Source organism: Panthera uncia, chromosome B4, assembly GCF_023721935.1.
Source record: "Panthera uncia isolate 11264 chromosome B4, Puncia_PCG_1.0, whole genome shotgun sequence".
NCBI lineage: Eukaryota > Metazoa > Chordata > Mammalia > Carnivora > Felidae > Panthera > Panthera uncia.
This window is the reverse complement of record NC_064809.1, coordinates 86,589,928-86,597,231: the sequence shown is the minus strand read 5'-3', so window position 1 is coordinate 86,597,231 and position 7,304 is coordinate 86,589,928. Positions and strand designations below refer to the sequence as shown.

Genomic DNA, 7,304 nt, shown 5'->3' with positions numbered 1-7,304 from the left:
AGGATACTCCTATATAAATTGAAAATGAAACTGTGAGATAGAAGTTTACATTTTTAACCAGATCTATTTATAGATCTGTTAAGAAATTAGTCAAGACCAAAATTTTTCCTTACTTTGTATCATGTGGTTTGGTTCATTTTCTGTCTTTAGTTTCCTTATTTCTGAAGTAAAGGACTCAGCTAAAATGACTTCCAAGGCCCTTTATCACTATAAAATTCTTTGGTTTTAGAATGAGTAAAAAATTTTAGAGATAAAGGGATTGAGATACAATTTTGATTAGGCACTAGAGTTCTTTCCCTCCAGAGGCAAAAAAAAAACAAACCAAAAAACCAAAAAACAAACAAACAAACAAAAAACTCTCATTAGAATGATTTTCATTTCTAAGAGAAACGAGAAGAGAATATATGGACACTAGTTGGTGAAAGTACATTTTTGGATACTGATATTATCTGATTTTCTTCAGCAACAGTACCTATTACACTTGTAAACTACAACAAGGGATTCACAAATAAAACTGACTTGAAGGCTGGTAGGCACATTGTATCCATTGATTTCAAGCAAAATAAATTTGACACTTAACTATCCACATGGAAATGGCTTTAAAAACAAACCACCCTCAAGCTATTCCAAGAAATAGAAAGGGAAGGAAAACTTCCAGACTCATTCTATGAAGCCAGTATTACTTTGATTCCCAAACCAGACAGAGACCCAGTAAAAAAAGAGAACTACAGGCCAATATCCCTGATGAATATGGATGCAAAAATTCTCAATAAGATACTAGCAAATCGAATTCAACAGCATATAAAAAGAATTATTCACCATGATCAAGTGGGATTCATTCCTGGGATGCAGGGCTGGTTCAACATTCGCAAATCAATCAACGTGATACATCACATTAATAAAAGAAAAGATAAGAACCATATGATCCTGTCAATCGATGCAGAAAAGGCCCTTGACAAAATTCAGCACCCTTTCTTAATAAAAACCCTTGAGAAAGTCGGGCTAGAAGGAACATACTTAAAGATCATAAAAGCCATTTATGAAAAGCCCACAGCTAACATCATCCTCAATGGGGAAAAACTGAGAGCTTTTTCCCTGAGATCAGGAACACGACAGGGATGCCCACTCTCACCGCTGTTGTTTAACATAGTGTTGGAAGTGCTAGCATCAGCAATCAGACAACAAAAGGAAATCACAGGCATCAAAACTGGCAAAGATGGGTAAACTACAGAGGGTCACCAGCGGGTTCTGTTCATCATTGTTGGAGTTCTGTTGTGCCGCGGGGCTGTAGGAGGTTGGCGCCTGGTCGCTGCCTTGTAAGTTGGTGCAATGGCGCTTTTCCGGGGCGTGTGGAGCGTGCTGAGTGCACTGGGAAAGTCCCGATCGGACCTCTGCGGGGGCTGTGGAAGTCGACTGCGCTCTCCCTTCAGTTTTGCATATGTACCGAGATGTTTTTCATCCACCGTGAATAGTTATCCAAAGAAGCCTCTGACTTCATACGTTCGATTTTCTAAAGAACAGCTACCCATATTTAAAGCTCAGAACCCAGATGCGAAAAATTCAGAACTAATTAGAAAAATTGCCCAGCTATGGAGGGAACTTCCTGATTCAGAGAAAAAAAATATATGAAGATGCTTACAGGGCAGACTGGCAGGCATACAAAGAAGAGATAAACAGAATTCAAGAACAGTTAACTCCAAGTCAGATTGTATCTTTGGAAAAAGAAATCCAGCAAAAACGTTTAAAAAAGAAAGCATTAATAAAAAAGAGAGAGTTAACAATGCTTGGAAAACCGAAAAGATCTCGCTCAGCTTACAACATTTATATAGCTGAAAGGTTCCAGGAACATAAGGATGGTACATCACAGGTAAAGCTGAAGACTATAAATGAAAACTGGAAAAATCCCTCCAGTTCTCAAAAGCAAGTGTATATTCAACTTGCTAATGATGATAAAATTCGTTATTATAATGAAATGAAATCTTGGGATGCTTGAAGTTGGACGAAATGATCTTCTACATCGCACAGTAAAGCACCAAGCAAAAAATGGCATTGAAGAGTATTAAAATAGAAGATTGAGTTATGTTCATAATGGATAGACACAAGAAACCAATTAGGTCTCCATATCTGATGCTGTTGAAAATTAGAAAGGATAAAGTTGGTGAACATTTTATATTTAATTCCTTTTTCTTTAGCCCATGGACTTCTGCCAGTTCAACACATCTTGTATTAGTATCTTGCTTTGGAAAACCCAAACAGATAAAAAGTTCATGTGAAATTTACTTTGTGTTAAGGAACTACTGAGAATCACAATAATCCATGAAATGCAGTAGTGAATCATTTTACCTTTGATAAAGGTAAATCAGACCGTGAAGTTTTTCATACTTGATGACTGGAAAGAGTATTCTTGTTTCCTTATATATATATGGAGGCAGGAGTTTCATATTCAAAAGTGCCCCAAATTGTAGAAGTCATGGTATTTTATGATACAGTTGTACATGTTTAAAAGAGGGGTGCCTGGGTGGCTCAGTCGGTTTTACAACTGATCTTGGTTTCGGCTCGGGTCATGGTCTCACAGTTCATGAGTTTGAGCCCTGCATCCGGTTTTGCTCTGATGGTGTGGAGCCTGTTTGGGATTCTTCCCCCCCCCCCTTCCCTCACTTGTTCTCTCTCTCTGACCCTCCCCGCTCATACCCTCTCTCTTTCTCTCTCTCTCAAAATAAAAGAGCACCCAGTACTCATCTATGTAAATGCCAATTCCTAGGTATAATTCATATATTCAGAATTGATAGTTGTACTTGCAAGGAATTGCTGGTTTCAGTTGCAACTTTTTATAAAAGGGATGGAGAGATTTATAAACCTTTTCCTTATTGCCTTGTTTCCTAAAGTAAAAACCAAGAAATTGTGTACCAAATCTATGCATATTGTTTTATATTGCATAGAATAAAAATTTTAAATGTTTCCTAATTATCTGTTTTAGGGTGAAAGATTCATTTTGCAAAAATTTTTCCTGTCTTCTTATTTAAGTAGGGATATGTATTCTGAATTATTTTCTCTGTCTCACATGAGTGTATTTATCCAGGAAGTAGACAACTTGTCTAGTATAAGTTTTAAAATGAGAGATCTAAAAAACAAAATTCTCCAATGTCTTTAGACTTGGAATTTAAACATTTTGTGTAACATATAAAAGCCCATATAAGGTATAGCCAACTCTGGTCTGTGGGCCAAATCCAGCCCAATGCCTGCTTTTCATGGCCTGTGGGCTAAGGATTGTGTTTACAGTTTTAAGTGGTTAAAAACAATTTTTCAAAACACACAAAAATTAAAAGAGATTTGGTGTCCATAAATGGAAAAAAAAAAAAAAAACTGGCAAAGATGAAGTCAAGCTTTCACTTTTTGCAGATGACATGATATTATACATGGAAAATCCGACAGACTCCACCAAAAGTCTGCTAGAACTGATACATGAATTCAGCAAAGTTGCAGGATACAAAATCAATGTACAGAAATCAGTTGCATTCTTATACATTAACAATGAAGCAACACAAAGACAAATAAAGAAACTGATCCCATTCACAATTGCACCAAGAAGCATAAAATACCTAGGAATAAATCTAACCAAAGATGTAAAAGATCTGTATGCTGAAAACTATAGAAGGCTATGAAGGAAATTGAAGAAGATATAAAGAAATGGAAAAACATTCCCTGCTCTTGGATTGGAAGAATAAATATTGTCAAAATGTCAATACTACCCAAAGCTATCTACACATTCAATGCAATCCCAATCAAAATTGCTCCAGCATTCTTCTCGAAACTAGAACAAGCAATCCTAAAATTCATATGGAACCACAAAAGGCCCCGAATAGCCAAAGTAATTTTGAAGAAGAAGACCAAAGCAGGAGGCATCACAATCCCAGACTTTAGCCTCTACTACAAAGCTGTAATGATCAAGACAGCATGGTATTGGCACAAAAACAGACACATAGACCAATGGAATAGAATAGAAACCCCAGAACTAGACCCACAAACGTATGGCCAACTCATGTTTGACAAAGGAGGAAAGAATGTCCAATGGAACAAAGACAGTCTCTTTAACAAATGGTGCTGGGAGAACTGGACAGCAACATGCAGAACGTTGAAACTAGACCACTTTCTCACACCATTCACAAAAATAAACTCAAAATGGATAAAGGACCTGAATGTGAGACAGGAAACCATCAAAACCCTAGAGGAGAAAGCAGGAAAAGACCTCTCTGACCTCAGCCGTAGCAATCTCTTACTCCACACATCCCCAAAGGGAAGGGAATTAAAAGCAAAAATGAATTACTGGGACCTTATGAAGATAAAAAGCTTCTGCACAGCAAAGGAAACAACCAACAAAACTAAAAGGCAACCAACGGAATGGGAAAAGATATTTGCAAATGACATATCGGACAAAGGGCTAGTATCCAAAATTGATAAAGAGCTCACCAAACTCCACACCTGAAAAACAAATAACCCAGTGAAGGAATGGGCAGAAAACATGAATAGACACTTCTCTAAAGAAGACATCCAGATGGCCAACAGGCACATGAAAAGATGCTCAACATCGCTCCTCATCAGGGAAATACAAATCAAAACCACACTCAGATATCACCTCACGCCAGTCAGAGTGGCCAAAATGAACAAATCAGGAGACTATAGATGCTGGAGAGGATGTGGAGAAACGGGAACCCTCTTGCACTGTTGGTGGGAATGCAAACTGGTGCAGCCACTCTGGAAAACAGTGTGGAGGTTCCTCAGAAAATTAAAAATGGACCTACCCTATGACCCAGCAATAGCACTGCTAGGAATTTATCCAAGGGATACAGGAGTACTGATGCATAGGGGCACTTGTACCCCAATGTTTATAGCAGCACTCTCAACAATAGCCAAATTATGGAAAGAGCCTAAATGTCCATCAACTGATGAATGGATAAAGAAATTGTGGTTTATATACACAATGGAATACTACGTGGCAATGAGAAAGAATGAAATCTGGCCTTTTGTAGCAACGTGGATGGAACTGGAGAGTGTGATGCTAAGTGAAGTAAGCCATAGAGAAAGACAGATACCATATGTTTTCATTCTTATGTGGATCCTGAGAAACTTAACAGAAACCCATGGGGGAGGGGAAGGAAAAGAAAAAGAAAAAAAGTGGGAGAGAGCCAAAGCATAAGAGACTGTTAAAAACTGAGAACAAACTGAGGGTTGATGGGGGGTGGGAGGGAGGGGAGGGTGGGTGATGGGTATTGAGGAGGGCACCTTTTGGGATGAGCACCGGGTGTTGTATGGAAACCATTTTGACAATAAATTTCATATATTGAAAAAAATAAAAAATAAAAAAAATAAAAACAAACCACCCTATGACCCAGCAATTGCACTACTAGGTAATTATCCAAGGGATACAGGTGTGCTGATTCCAAGGGGCACATGCACCCCAATGTTTATAGCAGAACTATCAACAATAGCCAAAGTACGAAAAGAGCCCAAATGTCCATCGATGGATCAATGGATAAAGAAGATGCGGTGTATATATATATATACATATATATATATATATATATATATGTATATATATATGGAGTATTACTGGACAATCAAAAAGAATGAAATCTTGCCGTTTGCAACTACGTGGATGGAACTAGAGGGTATTATGCTAAGCGAAATTAGTCAGAGAAAGACAAATATCATATGATTTCACTCATATGTGGAATTTAAGATACAAAACAGATGAACATAAGGGAAGGGAAGCAAAAAGAATATAAAAACAGGGAGGGGGACCAAACATAAAAGACTTTTAAATACAGAAAACAAACTGAGGGTTGCTGGAAGGGTTTTGGGTGGGGGGATAGGCTGAACAGGCAAGGGTTATTAAGGAGGACACTTATTGGGATGAGCAGTGTGTGTTATACATAGGGGATGAATCACTGGAATCTACCTGTGAAATCATTATTGCATTATATGCTAACTAACTTGGATGTAAATAAATAAATAAATAAATACCAAAAACATCCTGACTTTATGCCATTATCAGCCCCTGAGTCCCCTGACCCTTCCCTAAAGTTCTTCCCTTTGAGTTCAGGCTGGAGCTAGAGTTCTGGTTTATCATATGGGCCTTCTCTCAGCAGAGTCAAATCTATCACTTAGTGAGGTTCAGAATTTGTCTTGCTGCATTAAACCCACTTCTTGTGGGCCCAGCATGATCTGGAGTTTTCCAGATCTGGCATTCTCTCTCTCTTTTATTTTTTTTTTCCGTTTCTCTGCAACAACCAGGTTAGCTCACTGTTCCAGTTGGATTTTAACTTTGTTGTCAGTAACCCTCCTCTCTCTTTGAGAGACCATTCTGCTTGATCTCTTGTCAGTTCTTCATTTGCAGCTTAGGGCTTGCTCCCCATTGTAACGTTGGCTGTGCGAACTAATCTGTACCATTCTCCCCAGCTGGCTGCTATGCCCTACCAGCCAAAGTGAACTTCCTATCCACGACTCCACTTATGCTATAAATACCTGACTGGTGCCATCCAGCTGGCCTACAGCTGTTAGCCTCTATAACAAGATTAATCCCTTTATTGCTGTCATACTGATTCCAACTTTCTCTTTCCTCTCCCATCCATCTATCTACATGCACAACTGGGGCTGGAAACTCCTACAACCCATCATATAGGATATTCAGTTAAATTTGTGCTGAGACAATGATTAAATGAATGGAATACGGTTGGTACCATGCAGCATCCAATGTATACAACTAGCTACCTGTATTTATCTCTAAATTATCTTTGTTTTTCTTTTGAGAAAATGACAGTTATCTTGGGATTTGCACTTGAAATGTATTTATTTCAACTGACAAAATCTTACATCTTTATGTTTGAATCAATAACTATTTTTAATATAAGATTAAATACATCATCAGTCTTGTAGTGATCTTTGAAACATTCACTTCTCATAGATGTGCTAATGCTTATATCGATTGTTATTATTACTGTCTTTTTATTAACTAAAATCATGAGATGTCTTGGATATAAACATTGCCTGGGCAATGTTAATCAAGCAGTACTCAACCAGGTAAATTCATGCTCTGCAAAGTTCAAATTAAAATTTCTCTTTCTAGGTGAGCATAATACAGTAAAATCTTATGCCATATAACAAAGAGATATCTTCAAAAATTTGAAAAACAACAGAAACGGCAAAAAAAATCAGAGACTCTACAAATTTCTGTGGCTGTCACTTATTTCTACATCTATCAGGAGCTAGGGATTGGCCAAACTGAAACTATGCACAAAGCATCATGC

At 37.7% G+C, this 7,304-nt stretch overlaps 1 pseudogene; it reads left to right on the top strand.

Annotated features, from left to right (window-relative positions):
• The first annotated feature begins 1,222 nt into the window (after nucleotides 1-1,222).
• Nucleotides 1,223-2,170, top strand: LOC125919287 (transcription factor A, mitochondrial-like; annotated as a pseudogene).
• The last annotated feature ends 5,134 nt before the right edge of the window (nucleotides 2,171-7,304 follow it).